This window comes from Nicotiana tabacum, chromosome 10, assembly GCF_000715075.1.
Source record: "Nicotiana tabacum cultivar K326 chromosome 10, ASM71507v2, whole genome shotgun sequence".
Classification (NCBI taxonomy): Eukaryota; Viridiplantae; Streptophyta; class Magnoliopsida; order Solanales; family Solanaceae; genus Nicotiana; species Nicotiana tabacum.
The window spans coordinates 39,360,289-39,382,842 of NC_134089.1; positions in this window are offsets into that span (position 1 = coordinate 39,360,289).

Consider the following 22,554-nt stretch of genomic DNA (forward strand, 5'->3'; position numbering starts at 1 on the left):
TACTTTCGTTGCTTTTTATCATAGATGTATAAATCCAAGTCCTTCAATGCTTCTATATCACTATTCATCTAAAGTATGGAATCCTTATCTCCTTTCATATGTTAAAAATTTATCCATCTATTGTTGATTCACCTGAATATTGATCTACACTCTACTACAGATAACTTGGAATTTCTTACGTAATCACTAGGGCTCACGTCTCATCGGGGAATATCTAAAGTAATTTCCATAACTGTATTTCATGGAATCCCAATTTGATTCACCTTACATAGGTGTTTCAATCCTATACAATTCATGAAATCCCCACTTTTTTCAAATCGTTACTCAATCGAAGCCCCAAACGTCATCCCTTATTTGTCATAACTACATCCTCATTCTATTACCAGGACAACATTCTATTTCTTTAATATGCTACTAGTCTTAGATTCCTTTGAGTTCATTCAAGCTATACTCAGCTTTCTGTAACTTTAGAGAAACCATGAGCTCTTTTGTGTCAAACTATTCTTTACTCTCTTAACTAGACCTCTCGATAACTAGAAATTATAGGCTGGAAGATATGCCACTGACAATGCCGCTATCATTCCTGGATACTGAATTTTAGTGCTTCTGGCCTTCTATCTGAAGTATGGACTATTCACAACCTTCTGCACTTTGAGTATCTTGTACGTTATTCAACTTTACCTTACTTACCTTAAAATCTTGCATCACCTCTTCTATCTCATTCATGACCTCCTTTCCACATAGGTATAATTCACATCCATGACTTGAAGCTCTATTATAATATACACAATCTGGTGGTAGCTCCATACTAACTTTTTGTGAGGCTGGTACTCTCCTAACTAGCTTTCTTGTAGAGCTGTTATAAAATGTAGTTGTTGTTGTACTATCTCTCTTGTACCTCTGATATTTAAGAGTGATCCTACAATGTTCTTAATCATGAGGTCTATAATTTTCTGGGTCCAATAATCAGACTCCTAATTTACTTAGTTGGTGCAACTCTTTAGTTTCCTTTTCCCTCTGATCAACCTTTATGTAGGCTTAAGCTATCTTCCAATATGCGGCTCATGGCATTAGTTATTACTTTAGCCTTTCATGGAAGCTATGGAATATCTGTGATACCATCATCTGACAATTCAATCCTTTGTCTATAACCTGGACTCAATTATTTCCTTTAACTTATAGTAGAGTCTTCTACGACTATATGATTGTCAACCTATATATTGCATGGATAATACTCCAAACTCTTAAGTGTGTTCATAACGTAACTAGCTCTGGGTCATTGATCGAATTTTGTTTTCGTTCCTACTCAGCTTTCTTTAAATGTAAGCAATCACTTTTCCTGGTTTTTCGTGCCCCCTTGTTGCGTGCATACTTAGCTTATCTTAGCTTCCACGCATGCTGGAATTTTCGTGCAACTCACATGATCCCGAATATTAATTTTGCTTTTACTTTCCATTCATTAGCCATGGTAGGTTTCATTTTCTTATGGAGTGCATAAAATGTTGTTGTGAGACTGTTGTTATAAGACCATTTCCTCCTTAGGCCACTGAGCTTAGGTTAAAGCTTTCTTCTTTATTTTCTCAGCTAGTCTTTCATTGTAGTACTTAGGGAGGACCCCTTAATTCTTGCAAGGCTGCAAGCTTATTACATCGTTTCCCTGACAGAATTTTTGATGCTCTTTGTTACTTGTAATTAAACTTACTTACTTACTCTCATGCCCTTGTGCTCGTAGGGTATCTTCTAAGATGATATTTTGATTGTCTTCATAGTGGCGCCCTCTTTTATCTCCGTAACACTCATACGGTGCCCTTAACTACCACAACTCCTATTTTAATATTTTTCAAGGTTACGATGTCATATCTACGAGACTGAATTCCCCATGTTGGGGTTTACTATGTTTATCTTGCACGATCTATTGACGTTTCTGTATCATCTTGTTTAGCCATACTAGGCTCTTCCTGAATCAACTGCTAACTAATCGTTGGTCCATTCTCATAGCAATATCCCCCGTAATCTTTTTTGGGTTATTTCCTTTATCTTAAGTTATCTCTCGCACTGACTCCTTATTAATCAATATCATCTCGGGCAGGAACCCTTACTTCCTCTACTTGACATTGTGTTTGCATAATATTCTGGAATTGTATCATATCTGTATGCTTTAACTAAGTGCAATCTCGTCCTTTTTTCATTTTTTATCGCATTCTTCCTTTACAATTCCATAATTACTAGAACCACTTAATTTTGACTTAATGCCACATCACTCCATATTTCCCCGGAGTACTAATATTTAGCTCTACGATGATCTATCTGTAAATGTTTTTCCTCTTCATCTTTGGCATCTTCTCATATCATTGATGACCTTTACTCACCTTGCGGTGATCCTTCTATACCAAGGATAGCAACTTTCCTTACTTGTGATGGTGACACTTACTATAACTGGCACATACAGTCCCTTAAGCTTAACTTTGCTCATAATGCTTGCTTTAGGGAAGTGTCTTCCTGAATGACCATTCTGTGAATTTCTCATGAATCTTCTTCTATTGTCCATTCTATTATCGTTGAAACAAAATCTAAAATTCTCATGGTGTCAACTACTATCCCATCACCCCATCCTTAATTCTTGTTTAGTTTATCTTATTCACCAGCCCATACTGATTTTTATTACTCTAGGGTCTAATTTTTCCTTCTGGTAGTTGTGTTGGAGTCGCGAACTTATTTCTCCAAATGAGGATATGACTTTATGTCCGATAATCTTTTGTTATCTCAAGGCCTGTCATCACTCGTCTTTTCCTTCGCTTTACTATAGACTCTGTAATACTATCATTTTTTTCTACCATTGTCATCCATGTGTCACATCTTACTTATAATGATTCATTAACTCTCTTCTCATTTTTTGCTAACATTTCTGTCTATCACTTTACTTTTAAAATTTCAACATGACATTCGTTTGCTTTTAGCTCCCCTTGCTCCACCTACTGGCCCTTAGGGTTGCCTAACATTCTTCCTTTACTAGGGACGGGAGCCACACTAGGGTAATATTTATCCCTTTCAAGGCTTCCAGTGCCTATCTTTGTAGTTCTCACATCTAGCTGTACTATTTTAGAGTGCACCATCTTGGTGACTCACAAAGAGATCTATTAGCACAGTTGCAATATCCTTCGGAAATGTCAACTAACGCAAATAATCCATCCACCATTTTTTTGGGTCATTCTATCCCCAGCCGGATCTTGATACCTTGTCCTTCTCTTAAACCATATTTGTTAGCTCCCATAGGGCATAACTGGGATCGGTGTGTCCAATTGTACATACCTCTGTTACTGTTGAAGGTAACTCAGAATGCTTTTATCTCTCTTCCTGAATATTAAGTAATGATAATCTTTACTAGCTGAGTACCTCGTGCCTCTCTTCATCTTGCTCCATTTACTTGTTGAAACTTGTATCAACCTTCTGATTCTCTCGTTGCTTTTTACCATATGGGTGGATAGATATTCATGCCTTAGGTCTCCCTTTCCAGAAGCTCACACATCTTGGTACATACATAATCTGCTGGAGACCTCACATTTACTCATCATAAGTATGATACAAAATCGAGTTCATGTGACTCAACTCTTCCACAACTATATCTCTTACCAAATGTCTTTCTAGATGTAGAGATCGTTGTATTATGAATAAGATAAAGTTTAGGAAATTGAGTTCTTACAACTGAGCTCTACCACACGATCTAGAGTAACAAGAAAGAGTGACAGTCCTAAATGCCCTGTAGCCTCCTGCTTATAAGTGTGGTGCACGACACCCATAAACAAGACTCTACTGGACACGACTTGTAGACTCCCTAGGACAGAACTGCTCTGATACCACTTCTATCACGATCAAAACCTATGGGTCGTGACAGGCACCCGGCCTTACTCAATGGAGTACATACGTAGCATATCTTTTGTATCATATTATAATCGATAAATGAGCCAGAGAGGCTGTCGTGGGATAGGTAGAATAAATTATGGGGAAATACTCGACATTGGACGACCCAAGATGTAATCCAAACTTATACATATAATGTACGGGCCTATAAGGCCAAAATAATCACTCGTACACTGAACATAGGCCGACAAGTCCATACAATCTTTTCATATACATGACATACATCTACAAGCCTCTAAGAGTACATAAATGTCATAAAGGTCGGGATAGGGCCCCGACATACTAATCAATATATATCCTAATCATACTGACAAGATAAGCAACTCTGGAGCAAATGGAGCACACCAACATCTTCCGCTGAGCTAATAGCCTACTTTGAGGACTCTCGACTAGTCTATCGGGACCTGCAGGCATGAAACGCAGTGTTCCCAGGAAAAAGGGACGTTAGTACGAATAATGTACTGCGTATGTAAGGCACATAAATAAGTTCATAATAGACACGGAAGAAATATAAAGTAAATGACTCAACCTGTAAGTCTGGATAACTCTGTAAATCATGAAATAATTATAATGTCAAGCATATGCATATGAATGTCATGTCGTGCATAGGTACATGTTTCATAACATCATCAGGCCTCTGAGGGCATCCCATCATATCATCTCCGCCACTATTGGCAAAATCATCAACGTATACCAGCTGATCAAGTGGTGGTGCGTATATAATGCCATAACCTTTTTCCATATCCTATAGACATATTATATACATATATACGCGTATATAACACCATCTGGTCATGGATCAATGTACATGTATAAATGCATGATATGCATAAGAAATACGTTAATAAGATTTTCTTAGGATGCCATAAAAATCAACATGCCTTTCGGATAAACTTTATCAAATACGTATTTTTCTGAGACCCATGAACAAAAGATATAATAATAATTCCTATGAGGAATCAAGAATATAGATACACCAAGTATTTCTATGAATAGAGTCATTTATTTATAAAAGTTGCGTATTTTCTCGTTTCATTTGTATTATTTGGATCATGCCAAAAAGAAAGAAGGATAGCCTTTACTTACTTGAACCGATTCTCTTGACAATCCCTCTAACATACGTTGATTGCGACAAAACACGTAACGACGGATCAGAGTAGAGGATAATCCGTATGATATTCTTGAGAAAGGTTGCACCATACTCCCCTTAGGATCGCAAAATCCCGTTGCTATTACACAATATAATTTCAGATAAAACAATTTGCTGAAGCAAAATCACGTAGATCTAATCCTTGTAAAGAATTAATGTGAAATTCCATAAATTAAGAATCCTTGTGAAATCCATAGTTAGTTTGCTGGACTAATTAGTTTGATGGCCTAATTTCATACCTTATGTTACTACTAATGAAGCCAAATAAAGATATTTATCAAAGAACCTTTCACGTGTAAGTAATCCTGGTTGTGTCTTATGACTCGTCATTCTTATGGTTGCCACTTTGGCTTAGCTTAATGCCAAGTGGCAGCCCCAACAAGGATCTTTACCCACTTAATCATAATTATCCCCACCCTTAATTAATTATTCACATAATTAAGAATTATCTCAAATTACTTAAAATACTACTCACTTTTAACACACCTTTTACACTTTATTATCATGATCATGTGGTATCTTATATGGCACTAGTCCATAAATACCAGATATTTTAGCTCGGGCAGTATTTTATCCCAACATGTCAAACTTTGACGAAAATTCACTTTCTTTGATTTTCTTACCCTCTCACCTTCACGAATTTACACATCACTTGTTTGAAATTGAATAATGCTTATAATCTCAATGCACGAAACATGGGATGTAACAACCGAATTCCGCATCTGCGGGCTTGCAAATGCGGAAAACCTACTTGCACCTGCGACCATTGCCCAACTCCTTCAAGCTCGCACCTGCAACCCATGGCTCGCTCCTGCGGTCTCGCACCTATGACGAGAGCCTTCACATTTGCGATTGCACTAGACCAGAACTCTTTAGCAATTTTCTAAGTCCAAATTCTAATACGATAACCATCTGAAATCTTCCCAATGCCCTCGTAACCTCAACCAAATCCACCAATAAGTCCTAATACACGATATGTACTTATCCAAGGCGTCAAATAACATCAAACAAAATCAAAAACATGAATCTTACCCCAATTCAAGTCTATTGAAACTAATAAATTTCCAATTTCCACAACCGATATCGAAACCTATTAAATCAACTTCGATTGATCTCAAATTTTTCACACACATCATAAAGGACACAACGGACCTATTCCAACTTTGGAAACAAAAATCTGAGACCGGTAACCAAAAAGTCAACTATCGGTCAAACTTCTCAACTTTCCAAACTTCTATTTTCCCAACTTTCGCCAATTTAAGACAAAATCACATACAGACCTCCAAATAAATATCCGGACACACTCCTAAGGCAAAAATCACCATACGGAGCTAACAGATTCATCAAAACTCCAATTTGGAGTCCTTTAAACATAAGTCAACGTCCGGCTAACTCTTTCACCATAGGCTTCCAACATTAGGACTAGGTGTCCCAACTCATTCTGAAAAATGCCCGGATAAAAACCGACTACCCCGAAAAGTTGCATAACAATAAGGGAGAAAAGAATAAGCAATAAATAGGGAGAACGAGGCTATAATACTAAAAACGACCGACCGGCTCGTTACAAAGAGGCAACCACATAGTGCTTTATGGTTGGAGGTGGGTTTTGTACTTTGTGTTTACAAAAAGAAGGACATGTTCATGAATCTTGAGGAAGGTTGTGCATCACGAACGCGAGCATGAAACCGTGTTCGCATAGAAGGAAGGGAAGGCTGGGGATGGAACGCATTTGTCCAACGTTATCGTGTGGTCTTGTTCGCGACCACCTAACTATTGGGCATTTGTTCATCACGTTCACGACTGTCATGTCACGTTTACATATGAGGGTTTTGAAATCTGGTATTTTGTTATTCGCAATCACGAAGCTATTTTCGCGATCGCGATTTATACACCTAGTTAGTCTTTTTAACATCTCTATTTCGAGGGTTTGGTTATTATATCACATTTTGACTTAGAGAGCATGATTTTTGGCAATTTTGGAGGGTATTTTCATGATTTGGATTAGGGTAAGTACTTTTGACTCAGATAGGACTAGGATGGTATGACTGAACTCATAATTGAATGGGTGGTAACTAAAATTTGTGAGTTTGACCGGGTTCTAAGGTGCACGCCCGGGGTTGACTTTTTGGTTTAACTTTTTTATTTTGATAAAGATCGAAGTTTTATAGTTAGAAGTTGTTTCATATGGCATTATTTGGTGATATTAAGTTGTTTTTGACTAGATTCGAGTCGTTTGGAGGCTGATTTGGGTGGGAAGGGCTTTTTGGAGAATTGATTTGCACGTTTTGAGGTAAATAACATTTCTAAACTTGGATTTGAGGGTAATTATTCATGGGAAATGTGATATTTGTGATATGTTAGTGTGACGCACAAGCTAGGTGATGGGAATGTGTGCGTGCACCGGAGTATTCATGATACGAGTAGACTTTAGACTATTTCCGGACTTGCTTTGCTATTACGCCTTGTTAATCTGTGTTTTCCCTACTTGTTTGATTATTTGAGCTATGGTTCGTGTTAGAAATTATGTTTAGGCTCTGTGATTAATTGGTTGAGATATAATGGGGCTATTTCTGTTGTTTTGAGCTATCTTCTTAACTGTAGTTATACACCCAGTCATGATTCTTTATTTACATAGCATATATGAGTCTCACTTTATTAATTGTTTCATTATGTTGTTGTTGTTTTCCATATGTGATACTATGTTGACTGAGTGATATGAGATTGTGAGCCCTTGAGACTTGACAGATTGATTATTGAGGTGGGGCTTAGAGCTGTGTTGAAAGTGTTATTTGGATCGGGTTGCACCCCGCAACATGCCATATTGGCTTATTATTATTTCGATTAGGTTGCACGCCTCAATAGGTCATATTGGCTTTTGATTAGAGCTTGGACAGGATCCACCCCTCCAGAGTCTGACATATCAACAGTTAGTGCATGCCCAATGATATATACATGTGCTTTGTTAATGGACATTGATGCCAACACATGTATAATGCTGAGTGGCTGTGTTTATGCGATGAAGTGGGAATTTGGGTCAAGTATCTTGAGTGTGCTGAGAGTGAGAGTACTTGAGAATATCACTGTGAAATCATTTAGTCTAAATGCATATTTGATTTGCAGGCATAGAGATGTATTTTTCTCATGCTATGTGGTAAAAGAAATGTTCTTATCTGTGTTGGGTTGTAGCTGTTATACTTGGAAGCATGTGTAAATTTCTATAATATGAACGAGCTGAATATGATAATTCCTTTGTTTTATTACTGTTATGGTCAACAATATATCATGCATTGTTATTGATTTTGAACTCTGATTGTTTCATTCGAGCTCCTCACTACTTTCATTCAAAGGTTAGGTTTCTTACTTATTTAGTACATGAGGTCGGTTGTACTCATACTACAGTCTACACTTCGTGTATAGATGCAGATATTTTCGGACGTGGTGATTCCTAGAGTTGTGTTGGTACCAGTAATTGAGAGACTATGAGGTAGCTACTATTACATCCGCAGACCTTGAAGTTCTCTTTCAATTATTTCCCCTGTTACTGTTCTATTTTCCAGATAATTGTATTGAGGAATCGCTTCGTATTTTGATATTCAGTAGTGCTCATGTAATCGTTGACACCAGAACTTTAGGATGGCTAAAGCAGTATTGTTGTTGTTTTCATTAGTTATTTCAGAATATTTCTATTATTGAATTTATTAAATCATGTTTATTCAAACTCGTTATTATTGTGTGACTGTTGGCTTTCCTAGCAAGTAGTGTTAGGCACCATCATGGCCTCCGGTGAGAGATGGGTCGTGACACTCGCAAACTCTCAAAACTCGGTGTCAAATCATCACGAGAATCTAACAAAAGTAAAATGTCTCAATTAAATATCTATCTGGAAAGAAATAAATAGACATAGAAGATAAGTAGGGAAGAGGGACATCATGTGCTGCAGACCGAATCAAATAAGGTCCTCACCACGAATTCTCCAAGTAAGCTCCTACATTGTAACACCCCAAAGTTTTTAAACTAATATTTGCATTCTTAATTGACCATCTTTATAAGGGGGATAGATTTTACTTTGCACTTCCTAAACGTGAATTTGTCGATATATGGAAGTTGCTTACTTTAGATTGTGTTAATATGTACAAAGAAGTTTCATGGTGTTTCTATGTTTAACACTTAATATCTGTATATAGGTAATGTCGGAGAACCCGATTTTACGATCATTGTGTCTTTCCGTAGCTTCACCTTGAAAACCTGGGGGACAGTTCGAGGTTCGACCTCGAGAGTTCTTTATGTCCGACCTCGGGGCAACACAAATTGATGGTTATCATGGATAAGCAAGATGCTCCCGAAGCATGTGGCCAAGTTGACAACACCTACAAAAACAGTATCGATCTATGCCAAACTGCTAAGTAGTTGTACTAGCTATATTTCTTTGTAATAAATGTGTATGTACTATATTGGGATTCCCCTCCTATATAAAGGGGACACTTTTTATTTCTTGGACACGGATATACAACATTTATTACAATAACATTCTATGCTCTCTAACTTAAACGTATTGTCCATTGATTCTATTACTTACATTTATTGTGTTCCATTAATTGTTCTTCATTAATAGCTCATTATTGATCATAAAGAGCTCAGATCAAAGCTCTTAGAATTGTTGGTCCTTCATCGGCCGTTCAGAGCCTAACGCTTAGCTCGACCTCGAGGCCCCGTATAGGCTTGCTCGAGGCCTCGATTCTCAACCGCTCGGTTTGCTTAACATATTGCCTTCAAGCTCTTATCATATTTTCTAGTCCCACACTTAGCATCTACTACCTAAAAACTAGCATAAAAATAAATCACTTATTTTTAGAACCACAAAATCATATCTAATTGTAATTACCATTTTCAAGGTAAACAGTTTGGCGCCCACCGTGGGGCTAAAAATAATAGTGATTGTTTTCTTGCTGGTTTTCTGCATAATGCAAGTTATTCTTCACACTTTTTCTAGTTCAAGACTCTTTGATTTCAGGTCAAAATGTCTAGCTCCATGAATGCACATGAAAACAATGTTCCTAAGGACCATGGAGAGAATGGTATTACTGTTCTAGGTATCGGTATACAACCACAAAACCATGAGAGTGCACTGGAACCGATCCCCATGGGTACGATCTCATGCAACGCCCAACACTTTGATGTCAGTTCCCACATTAACGAGAGTACATGCTAAGAAAACCAACAAGAAACTCGAAAAATTCCCACCCGAGAAGAAAGAGAGACAGTCAGGACAAACAGAGTGTAAAAACCTCAACACATCGTTCATATGATCATTGGGGGAACCGACATTCCCTAGGGACCCATGATCAAATGGGTAAAAGTGTCTGCTGCAATGGAAGTGTTAATTCGGGGATGCATGTCCGAAGACATCCTTGTATTCAGCGAGGAAGATTTTGAGACCTTGACTCAACCTCATAACTATGCGCTGATAATTTCTGTTCTCTTGAATAACATTCAAATTAAATGTGTACTCGTGGATCCAGGTAGCTCGACCAATGTAATCAGGTCAAAGGTGGTAGAACAGCTCGGACTGCTCGATCAGATCGTATACCCCTCGAGTCCTCAACGGTTTCAACATGGCCAGCGAAGCAACGAAGGGGGGATCACCCTCCCGGTCAACATGTCCGGTACTGTTCAAGATGCCAAATTCCATGTCATTGTAGGTGACATGAGGTACAATGCATTGCTTGGTAGTCTATGTATACACAACATGAGGGCGGTACCATCAACTTTACATATGATGATGAAGTTTCCGACAAAGGACGACATAAATAAAGTATATGGAGAACAACATGCGGTAAAGGAAATGTTCTCGGTCCACTAGGAGGCATCAAATTCTATACATTCTACCTTGGAATAGTTGGGAGACAAACAGACCCCCGAGGATGATGATGAAGATTTCCTCGCTCCCCGAACTTTCGTTGCCTCCGAAGAGTCGGATGCAACGAAGTCGACTGTTGAAGAACTGGAGCAAGTTGTTTTGATCGAACATCTCCCAGATCAGAAGGTATACCTTGGAATGGGACTAACCCCCGAACTCAAGAAAAAACTCATTCAATTTCTTATTAATAACATTGATTACTTTTCTTGGTCCCATTTAGATATGACGGGAATCGCACCGAAAATAACCACTCATCGATTAAGTGTCCACCCCAGATTCAAACCGGTGAAACAAAAAAGAAGATCCCAGTCCGAAATAAAACACGCATTCATCAAGGACGAGGTAACAAAATTCCTCTAAATATGGTTTATTAGGGAGGAAAAATATCCCGAATGGTTGGCCAATGTGGTGGTAGTTCCCAAAAAGGGAAATAAGTTAAGAATGTGTGTAGATTACAAAAATTTAAATAAAGTGTTCCCCAGGGACTCATTCCCATTGCCTAACATTGACCGTTTGATCGATGCCACGAACGGTCATGAGACCCTCACCTTTCTCGATGCCTACTTGAGGTATAATCAAATTCAGATGAACCCTGGGGATAGGGAGAAGACTTCTGTATACAGTAAAATTTGAGGTTCCAATTTTCCGTCGTTACGACACCTCGTAAGCATGTCTCGAAGGCTCGAGACACCGGTCGATTTCCATCCCTCGAGGGCTATCAACACTCGACCTCGGAGTAGTACATATCGACAGTTATGGAGAGACAGTGGGGAGTACCCAAGGCGCATAAATAGGGCTGACAAAGTCTAGTGGACTAGTCTAAAAACAAATCAAGACATTAAATAGTTGTACCATCTCTATATCTTTGTATTTAATGTTGTATACGGTGGAAATCGACGGCTCAATTTCATGTCATCTTGACGGTTTCCAGTAATCGACTTCGAGAATTCTCGAAAATTCCACTTCGACACAGTATGAGTAGCGACCGGCCCCGAGGCAATGAAATTAATGGTCTCGGCGGATCAGGGTGAAGTTCCCAAGGCACGTACATATAGCTGGCTAGGTCTAGCGGTCTAGTCGAAAAAGTGAATCAAGGTATTAAATGGATGTACCAGCCTATATCTTTGTAGTTAATGTATTTGTACTATATTGGGATCTCCCCTCCTATATAAATGAGATCCTTGTCATTTTGTAAAGATCTGTTGCTCCATACTAAATATACAAAAATATTCTCTTTGCTCTCTAACACTTTCTCTTGGTCTCATTATCTCATTTATTACTTGTATTATTGTGTTCTACTAAAAGTTCATCATTCATTGCTTATTATTGGCCATAAATAGCCGTATTTGATTTATTTATAACTGTTAGTGTCATTATCGACCGCCTTCGATAGCTCCCAGCCGAGCTTCAGACTCGACCCCGAGGCCCTCGAATTGGCAAGCTTGAGGCCCCGATTGACAACGATTCGGTTTGATTAACACCTCGTTCTTAAGATCTTAATTCGTTTCTAAGTCTTTCACATAGCATCTACTTCCTAACAACTAGCATAAAACTAGATCACATATTTTTAGAACCACTAAATCAAATTTAATTTTTATTACCATTTTCACGATAAACAGTTTAGCGCCCACCGTGAGGCTAAAAATAATAGTGATTATTTTCTTGTTGGTTTAGCCATGTAACGCAAGTTATCTTTCACACTTTTTCTTGCCCAAGATCTTTGATTTCAGGTCAAAATGTCCGACTCAGTGAACAACAATCTTGAGAACTACGGAGAAAATGGTGTAGATGTTCCAGGTGCTGGTGTACCACCATGAAACCCTAAGAATGCACCAGAACCAATTCCCGTGGACACGATCTCGCGCGATTCTCACCATGTCAATGTAAGCTCCCTCACTAGCAAGAGCGTGCACCAAGGATACCGACAAGAAGATCAGGAAACCCCAGCTAGGATAGAACGGGAGGTTAGCCTTCACGTTATTTTTGAAAAGTTGCAGGCAAAACAACTAGCGATTGATTAGCTGCAAAGTCACCAGAAAATTCCCAGCATGGTTGCACTGGGGACGGCTCCCCTGGTCGAGCGAGTGTCGCAGAGGTCAAGCAACAACGGGTCGGTAGCCGACCCCGCCATCGTATAGATGCTTGAGGACCTCACAAAGAGTATCGAATCCGGCGAGAAGAAGATAGAGGCTAACAACAAAAAGGTCGAGACCTACAACTCCAGGGTCGACCAAATTCCGAGCCCACCCCCAATCCTGAAAGGTGTGAACTCGAAGAAGTTCATACAAAGGCCGTTCCTAGAGGAAGCGGCTCCAAAACCCATTCCAAAGAAGTTCAGAATGCCGGACCTTCCAAAATACAACGGGGCCTCTGACCCCAATGAGCACGTTACTACTTACACTTGCGCAGTGAAGGGAAACGATCTAAAGGAAGACGAGATCCAATCGGTCTTCTTAAAAAAGTTTGGGGAAACACTCTCGAAAGGGGCCATGATGTGGTATCACAACCTAGCTCATAACTCCATAGACTTATTTACCATGCTGGCAGATTCTTTCATAAAACCACATGTCGGTGCCATCAAAGTAGCAACAAGGAAATCTGCATCTTCAAGATAAAGCAGAGGGAGAACGGGGTGCTGCGAGAGTTCGTATCTTGATTTCAAATGGAACGAAGGAAACTGCCACCGGTTGTCACACCTCCTTTTTACACTCGAGACGGTATATAAGGGAGTTTTCTAATTAAAGTGACATTATTCGAAATGGAATTATTTTATTTATTTTTTAAGTGTTGCCACTTGGAATAGTATATTATGGTGTCCCAAGTCACCGGTTTATTTTAAATCCCAAATCGAGGAAATGTTTTGACTTTATTTAAAAATCTGCAAACCAGAAATTCTAGATAAGGAATTCTATTAACCCGGGAGAAGGTGTTAGGTATTCCCAAGTTCCGTTGTTCTAGCATAGTCACTTAGATCATACCTGGCTTAATTAAAATGTCTAATTACTTATTTCATGACCTATGTACATCTACCTCCTTTACCGCTTTTATTAGCTTAATCATTCTTTATTAAGGAATTATCTAAAAATAAACGAGTTACGCGTACGTCTACTCATTTTGTTTGGCGCTTTAAAAATTATGTCACGCGTACGTGTCCACAATTAATCATGCTTTATTATTATCAAGAAAGTTCGGTCGAAGTTGCACAAACGTATACCTCGATTTGTTATTAGTATCATAATCATGTCCCGCGAACATGTACACAATCACGATGATAGGTTAAGTCATGCCTAAAGCAAGCTATGAATGTTCATGGTTATTCTTAAAACTAATTTGAGATTTATTGATTGGATTGGCAAGAAGAACATTCAGCACATTGTTCGAAACTAGGGCAATTAAGGTAGAAGGTTTGCTGCTTTTGATAGATTCATGTAAATTGGTCTCTTTTTTAGCTAAGAAAGTGTATCATTTGGTTTCAACCCACATAACTCTCACTCTAATCATATGAAGATGAAGCAAAAGGTAGAGATAAATTCAAGATCTATACTGACCAACATAAAATTCTGAAATGCCAACTCTCCTAAAGCCTAAAGTTTAAAGAGCAGAACGTGAAACTACAGGATCAGAACGAAAGTTCTGTAATATGAGAACATGAAACTATATGGAGAAAGTGAAAGCCAGCTACATGAGAATGTGAAACTACATGAAGAAATTATTTAGACCAATTTAACATATAATCCTAACATGAAAGAAAATGGATATGAGATTTATCAAAACTAGTATCTACGTGATCTAAAATGAGGCCATGAATTACTACGCTTGGTCAAAAACTCGTGAATTCTGTCTTTTCAGTATTTGAATTCAAAGGAACGAAATCTTTCACATTTTTAATCCAAAGACATCACAAAATCGCTTCTGGAAACTGTTAATTGGAGGTTCAACAGGTTATTAGACATGACAGTGATAATTAACTCTCAAATAAACCCACAATCTCATCACTTACCAAGTACTTTTGATAATCCCAAAAGACTTATTGCTTTCGATTCCTACTAAATAAAGTTTAGAACATGGAAAATTTGCCGCAACTCAACAAAACATTTCATAACACAAAGTAAAGATCTTACCAATTTAATACCTAATTATTAGAACCAAAATAAGGTAAGAAGATCAATCTTGGAGTTCCATGTAAATGGAAATGGATATTTGTCAAAGGAAAAATCTTATTTATTGGCTAAAGGTCGAGAGACAGAACATTGAGTCAATCCAAAGGGTGAGTTCCAAATATTCCAACATATTTTAGTCTCAAACATTGTAAATTTGGTTTAATAATAGAGCATTAACTATATGCTAACCTCAAATTATCAACCGAAAAAATAGGACACTGTATATTACATCAATCAAACATTCAAACTAAAGCATATTAAACAACTCAAATAAACAACAAATCAGAATATAACTCAAACGTAGTCATCTTGTACTGCTATGGACTAACATGTAAACCCAGACAACTAGATGCCAAATCAAAATCTCAAACAGCCCTTCCAAGGCTTCTACCTATTGTAAGAAAATAAAGATAAAATAGTGGAAAACAAACCTGTTGAGCAAAATCCTTTAATAATAAAAGAATGTAGTCAGCAAATACAAGCTTGAGTTCAAATCCACTCCAAGAGAAAAAATCAAAAATCAGGAACTCGATGGCAACAAAACATAGCAAAACGTGAGGAGCTCAGCATCATGAATCGCCAGAAAATCAGCTACAACAAATCAACAAATTTGAACCTCTATAGCTTGTGAAAATCTAGAGAAAAAAAAATTCATCTATGAAATTGTATTTATTCAAATCTTTATCGAAAAATCCAGTTTTCTTTCTTTTATTTCTAGCTTTTGATTTTCAGATCTTCAGCTAAAAAAACAACACTGTTTCAACTAGGTTTCGGCCGTTTGTTTGAAGGGGAGTGGTTGATTTTTGTCCATCTCGATTGCTGCTCATTTTTAGAGCTGAAGTAACAGTTTTTCACGGCTAAAATGGGCTGGGATGGGAGATGAAGAAGGAGATGGCTGCTTTTCGCTGAGGAAGAGCTGAGATCTGGAATGTCGTTGCTCGTTTTTGTCGAGGAGAGGGTCTCTTTCTCTGTTGAAAATGAGAGATGGTGAGAGAGAGAGCAGCCCCCTCTCTTTTGAGGTAACGGCGCTGTCTCTATGATGATAGAGGGGAGGGGGGTCCGGTTATTTTTGTTCTAGGTCTTCTGATCTTAGGTGTAGGGATTTAAGGAAAAAAATAGGGAAAGGGAAGATTGGGCTAGAGTTTAAAAGTTAATTTGGGCCATTATAGGAATTGACGCAATTTTAAAAGAAATAAGCCAAAAATATATTCTTCCTATTTTCATTCTCTTTGTTTTTTCCTTTTTTTATTTTTCTTTGATTTTAAATTCTAATTAAATTAATTAAGATCCTAAATCAATTTTTGTAGAAATTAAAATTCTTTACTTATTTTTAACATTAAAATGGCTAATTCACTTAAAACTAACAAAAAATGCTAATTTTAAAGACTAAAATCTAAATATGTAAAAATGACCATTTTTTCTGATTTTGGCTTAATATAATTAATTTCTAGATGCAAATTGAACCTAAGATGACATGAAATTAAAGCATTATAATTTTTCTATGATTTTAAAATATTAAAAATGCATAAAATGCAACTAAATAAAGAAAAACTCCTAAAAATCAATTAAAGTTATTTTGGTCTATTTTTAGGAGTTATTTTCATGTAGGGCAAAAATTAGGTGCTCACAGCTACCCCTCTTTGCTCGAAAATATGAAGAATTTTCGGGTAATGATAAAGTGAGCAACTATGAGCAATTTTTGCCCGTTTGAAACTCCATTTGGAAGCATTTTGAAAATGTTTGACCGAACCTTGCTTCAGAGGTTGTCTACATATCCTTGGCTATAAAAGAATCAAGTCGGTGTAGTTCTGGAAGTTATGGTAGCTGGGACTACCGAGAAACTATGACTTCACTGTTGTTGCTGCTGTTTCTGCTTGCTGAGCTCCTTATTACACCAAAATGAAAAATGAAAAGCTAAACCAGCTAAGCCTATCGACTACGAGTTACAAGATTCTTATATATAAACCTTCTAAAGCTTGATCTTGAGTCTTGGATGGTTCTTCCCGCAGACTCTGATTTGCATCTTGATGCTCGTTAGCTGTAGCCATTGGTTCATTCTTCGTCAGCATTTGGATCCAGACGGGACATGCAAAGCTTGCGACTTCAATCATATCTTGAGCAATCCCCATCTTTTCTCCGCTTATACACTTGGAGTTCACTTCTTTTTCTTATTTTTCTTTTCTTTTATTTGGATTGAGACTTCTTCTTTTGGTCATCTCAAACCTTGTGCCTCACGGAAAAAAACCTGTTCAGGCACCAAAACAAAAAAAATAAATGAAATGTTTCTGCCCCAGTTTTCTCTAGGAAAATTTTGTGAGTTATTGTAACAAAATCTAAACTACTTCTTTATTGAAAGTAATAAAATCAGGTTTGTGTATCCTTGAGAAAAAAGAATTAGGGAGAGGAGATCCTACATCTAAACTGAAATCAAATGGGGATCGGAGGTCCTAAGTTGGGAAGATTACCAGGTTATGGTGGCATCAACTAAGGAATGGGACCCTATGCCGAAAAAGATTACCAGGTTATGCTGGCAAAGCTAGGGAGTGAGATCCTATGTTGGAAAAGATTAACAGGTTATGCTGGCAAAGATAGGGAGTGAGACCCTATGTTGGAAAAAACTACAAGGTTATGCTGGAAAAATCATCGGGTTATGCCGGAAAGGTCCTCGGGTTATGCCCGAGAAGTAATCGGGTTATGCCAGAAAGGTCCTCAGGTTATGTCGGGGAAGTTGCTGGGGAAGTCATTGGGTTATACCAGAAAGGACCTCGGGTTATGCCGGGGAACATCATCGAGTTATGCCGGCAAGGTCCTCAGATTATGCCAGGGAACGTTATCGGGTTATGCCGGAAATGTCATCGGGTTATGCCGGAGAAGGACATTGGGTTATGCCGGAAAGGTTATCGGGTCATGCCGAAAAGGTCCTCGGGTTATGTCGGGGAAGGTCATCGGGTTATGCCGGAAAGATCCTTGGGTTATGCCGACGAAGTTCATTGGGTTATGTCGGAAGGGTCCTCTGGTTATGTCGGGGTAGGTCATTGGGTTATGCCGGAAAGGTCCTAAGGTTATGCCGGGGAAGTCATCGGGTTAGGCCGGAAAGGTCCTCGGGTTATGCCGGGGATCAACTAAGGGGTGAGACCCTATATTGGAAAGAATTATCAAGTTATGCTGGCATCAGCTAGGGAGTGGGACCCTATGTTGGAAAAGACGCAGTTAGGGATTGGAGATCCTATACTACCATGAGTTTGAATTTTTCTTCTTCTTTCTTTTCATTTCACTTTAGGCTTCTTTTTTATATATATATTTTTATTTTTTTTATTTAAGAAAATGAATAAAATGCAGGATAGAATTTGGAGGAGACTTCCCCTTTTGATTGATTATTGCTATAGATTTGTTTCTAGCCTTGCACAGTTTCTTTTGGTTGCACCTGCTTCTTGCAAGGTTGCTTTGGATTGCACTTGTTTCTTGTTTTCAAACCAAGAACAATTATTAGTTTGAAAAGGTGGTTGGTTTCGTGGCCTTGATTATTTCAATCACATGATCTCGTCCCGGCTTCTTTGATGATGATCTCAACTGTAGCTGCTTGTTCCCTAAGGACCGATTTCATTTCAGGCCCTGGAGAACCTCTGGTTTTTCCAAACTTTGCCATGACGGTTTGTCGGTGGAACTCAACCTTAACATTATTTTTCCTTCGTAGGCCTTTCCCTTATGATTTCTTTTTTTTTTCTTTTCTTTTTTTTTAACTTCGGAGCATTGGGGAACTTTTGGATCCTCAAACTTTGCTGTAACGGCTAGTCGCATAGGACTTAACCTTTTCCAACTTATTTCGCTTTCATAGGCCTTTCATTTCTGGCTTCTTTCTCCCAATTTCAATTTTAGAGCATTTGGGATACCTTGGCTTTTCAAACCGTTGCCGAGACGGTTAGCCTCGAGGGACTCAACTTTTCTACTTCCTTTGCCTTTATAGGCACTTCAATTTGATTTTCTCCTTCCAAGAATTTTGAATTCCAAGCATCGGCCGCCATGGCCAGTCGAGGTCGACTTGGTGCCCCCGACAAGGCTAGGTGCCTTTTTTGCATATTAGCTTGTGTCAAATGAGAACCCTGTAAATCAATCTTGCCATCCCTTTTTTGTCTCAGTTTCGGAATAGAGTTATACCGAAAGGGATTCAAAGGAAAAACAAACAATGGAAAGGATAAATGAATTTAAACAAGAGGTATTCCTTTCAGGGAAAGGAAAGAAGGACTTATCTGGAGTATATGCGAATTTCAATGAACATGACATGCCCTTTGGACTGGATGCCTGATCCGTGCAAACCGTCCGACTATCAGAAATTTATCAAAGCTTTTGCCTCGAAATCGAGAAACCTTGCCTAGGACTGCGTCAATGTCAGTGACTGAAGATCCTCTTTTTCGATCAGTGGTGCCCTTTGCAGGATTTCATGAGCCGACCTGTCTCATTTCTCTTCTCATCATCGCTTTGTAGTGCTCTTCCGAGTTTTCACTAATAAGATTCTCTCAATTTCAATTTCTCTGCCTACCATTGCCTTATGTGCCCATGTAGGTTTTCATCAATAAGACTCTCTCATTTTATTTCTCAAATTTTGATTGCATCGGATCAAAGTAGCTGCATTCTCCAATCCTTGAACATTTTCACCGATTGATCAGAAGGACTTGAATAGGATTTGGGGTAAAAGAAATTTGGATAGAATTACAACTTTGGAACCTTTCAGGCGAACCATTATAACTTCTGCCCCAGTTTCAACATAGGGAAAATGTGGATTTTTGTTTTGGTGTTACTGAACCCCAGAGAGAGGCTGCCTACGTATCCTTTCGGAATCAAGTCGAACGTAGTTCAGGGAACTTTGTTTTTTAGTTTTCTTTTGTTTTTCTATTTTGTTTTCTTTACTTTTTCTTTTTCCTTTCCCTTTTCATCTTTTTTTCTTCATTTCATTTCGTTGTCTTTTCTTCCCTTTTTTGTATCTTTCTTTTTCTTTTCCTTTTTCATTTTTTTTCATTCTTCATTTCATTTTTTCATTTTTTATTTTTTTTCAATAAAACTTTCAGGTTCCAAAGAAGGTAATCAAAGAAAAGTAACCGGCTCAAGGGGTTTGCAGAAGGGTTGATAGTGTCTGGGCAGTGAGAATAAAAGCCTTCTTCATCCCAACCGGAGAACATTTATGTTATATAGAGGATCCAACGTAGTACCTTTTGGCTGCATTTGCATTGACAGTTATTTCAGGACATTTCCTTCGATGTTTTCCTGGTGCAACGCTCTCTTTGGAAGTACCCTTGTTACCATGTATGGATCTTTCCAATCTGGAGCCAATTTTCCTTTAGCTATTCCAATTCTTTGTTTTATTTCCTTAAAATTATTTTCATTGCAATCTAATTCTTGATTCATTATTTCGAAGTCGAACAACGTTTTAGGATTTAGGCATGAAGTCCGCAAGCATGTCATGTTATTGAAATCTGCATTTAACAGAACTAAAAAGAGAATAAGAAAAATGACAAGATTAAGAAAAGAGGCATTCCTGGACAATGAAATATTAATTTCATTTGATTTTTTTTTATTTTTGATTTTTGATCTTTTAATTTTTTTTTCAATTTTTGAAGATAGAAATGTTTACACTGGAAAGTAAGACAATAAAGTAAAACATCCGGATCACACCCTGAGATAATCCGGACGCAGAAAGGATAGCAAGACTGGCTACTAAGACTCCCGTCTGATGGGGAACTTTCAGGCTTGGCGGCCCTTTTTTGGCTTTTCTTTTGTCTCGACAATGGCTGCAATGGCCTTCAGTGCAAGATCAAATTCCTCATCTTCACAAATCATTCCGACTATTTGCCAGTGTTGTGAAAAGGCAATAGATTGCTCATCACATCAGGAGCTTCTTCATCCGAAAAAATGATTCTTTCTGCTTTAATCAAATCTTCAACTGCCCTTTTGTGGGTTCAACAGTCCTCTATGTTGTGTCCCACTGCTCCAGAGTGGTATTCACATCTAGCATCAGCTCGGTGCAACAGGGATTCGGGGTTTGACCGGTTCAGGGCCACTGGCTGCAATAGATTTAGCCTGATTAGCCTTTGGAACAAGCTTGAATACAGTTTACTAATAGGGGTGAATTGATTCTTTCTGAAAGGCTCTCTTGGGCGAGGATTGTACTGGGAACATTTGGTTAGGGATTATATGGAGTATGGTAAGGATGGACATTTACGGGAGGTGGAGATCAGTTTTGTGTATGATGTTGTGGCCGCGTGTAAGGTTGCGCGTTCATCACAACATAAGAAGGTGGTGCCACGGCATAAGCAACATCTTGAAGAGGGTAATAATGTTGAGGGACTTCAGGAAGCATATATGAATAACTGAATAACCTGCGGGCCCCCCTCGAGCTGGAAGCCATCATGGCTCCTTCTTCTCTCCCGTTTCCATTTATCAAACCCTCTGTACCACTTTGAACATCTAACGATGTGGCTTTAAAAGCAGCATGACTCAAGATTTGACTCTTTTTTATCCCACTGTCTACCATCTCCCCAATTTTGATAGCCTTAGCAAACGACATTAAAAGCATCATGTTCTGGAAGCAGTCCGCCTCTTGGCCTATAGAAAGACCGTGACCATTTCAATTTCATCCATTGGAGGCTTTACCCAGGAAACTTTCTCACACCATTTGACAGCATATTCGCGGAAGCTTTCCGAGGTTTTCTTTTTCAAATTGGACTAATAGTTTCTGTCGAGAGCGATGTCCACATTATACTGGAACTAGCGGACAAAGTCTCGGGGCATATCATCCCACACGTGCCAATGAGTAATTTCTTGATCCTTATACCACTCAGAAGCTATTCTGGTGAGGCTTTCCCCAATATAGGCCATTAGCAGCTCTTCTTTTCCACCAGCACCCCTCAACTGGTTACAGTATCATTTTAGATGAGCGACCGGTCTCCGTGCTCATCGTACTTTTTAAATTGTGACATCTTGAAGCCAACTAGCAAGTGGACATAGGGAAACATACAAAGGTCAGAGTATGAGACACTCTTTTGGCCAGTTAGACCTTGCATGTTTTTTAGGCTTTGTTCCAGGCTCTTCAACTTTCGAGCCATTTCCTCTTGCTTGGGATTTTTAACAACCTTTTCTTGCTCCACCGAGAGATCATATTGTGGAGGTTGAGTGAAAGAGTATGGGGTCAAATATGATATCTCTGATTGAAGTGGTGGACCTTGAAAGGTGAACATTGTAGGTTCAATATTTGGTCGTGGTAAAGTTGGTTATGCTCTGGTGCAGACTGGTACTGTAGAGAACAACATTGGAGGTGCCCTAGAAACTGGTGCCTGGGGGCGAACCACAGAAGGCATGCCAGGATCATTGGATAGCATTGGAGTGTGCCCGTATGGGATAAGCGGGTTAGGTACAGA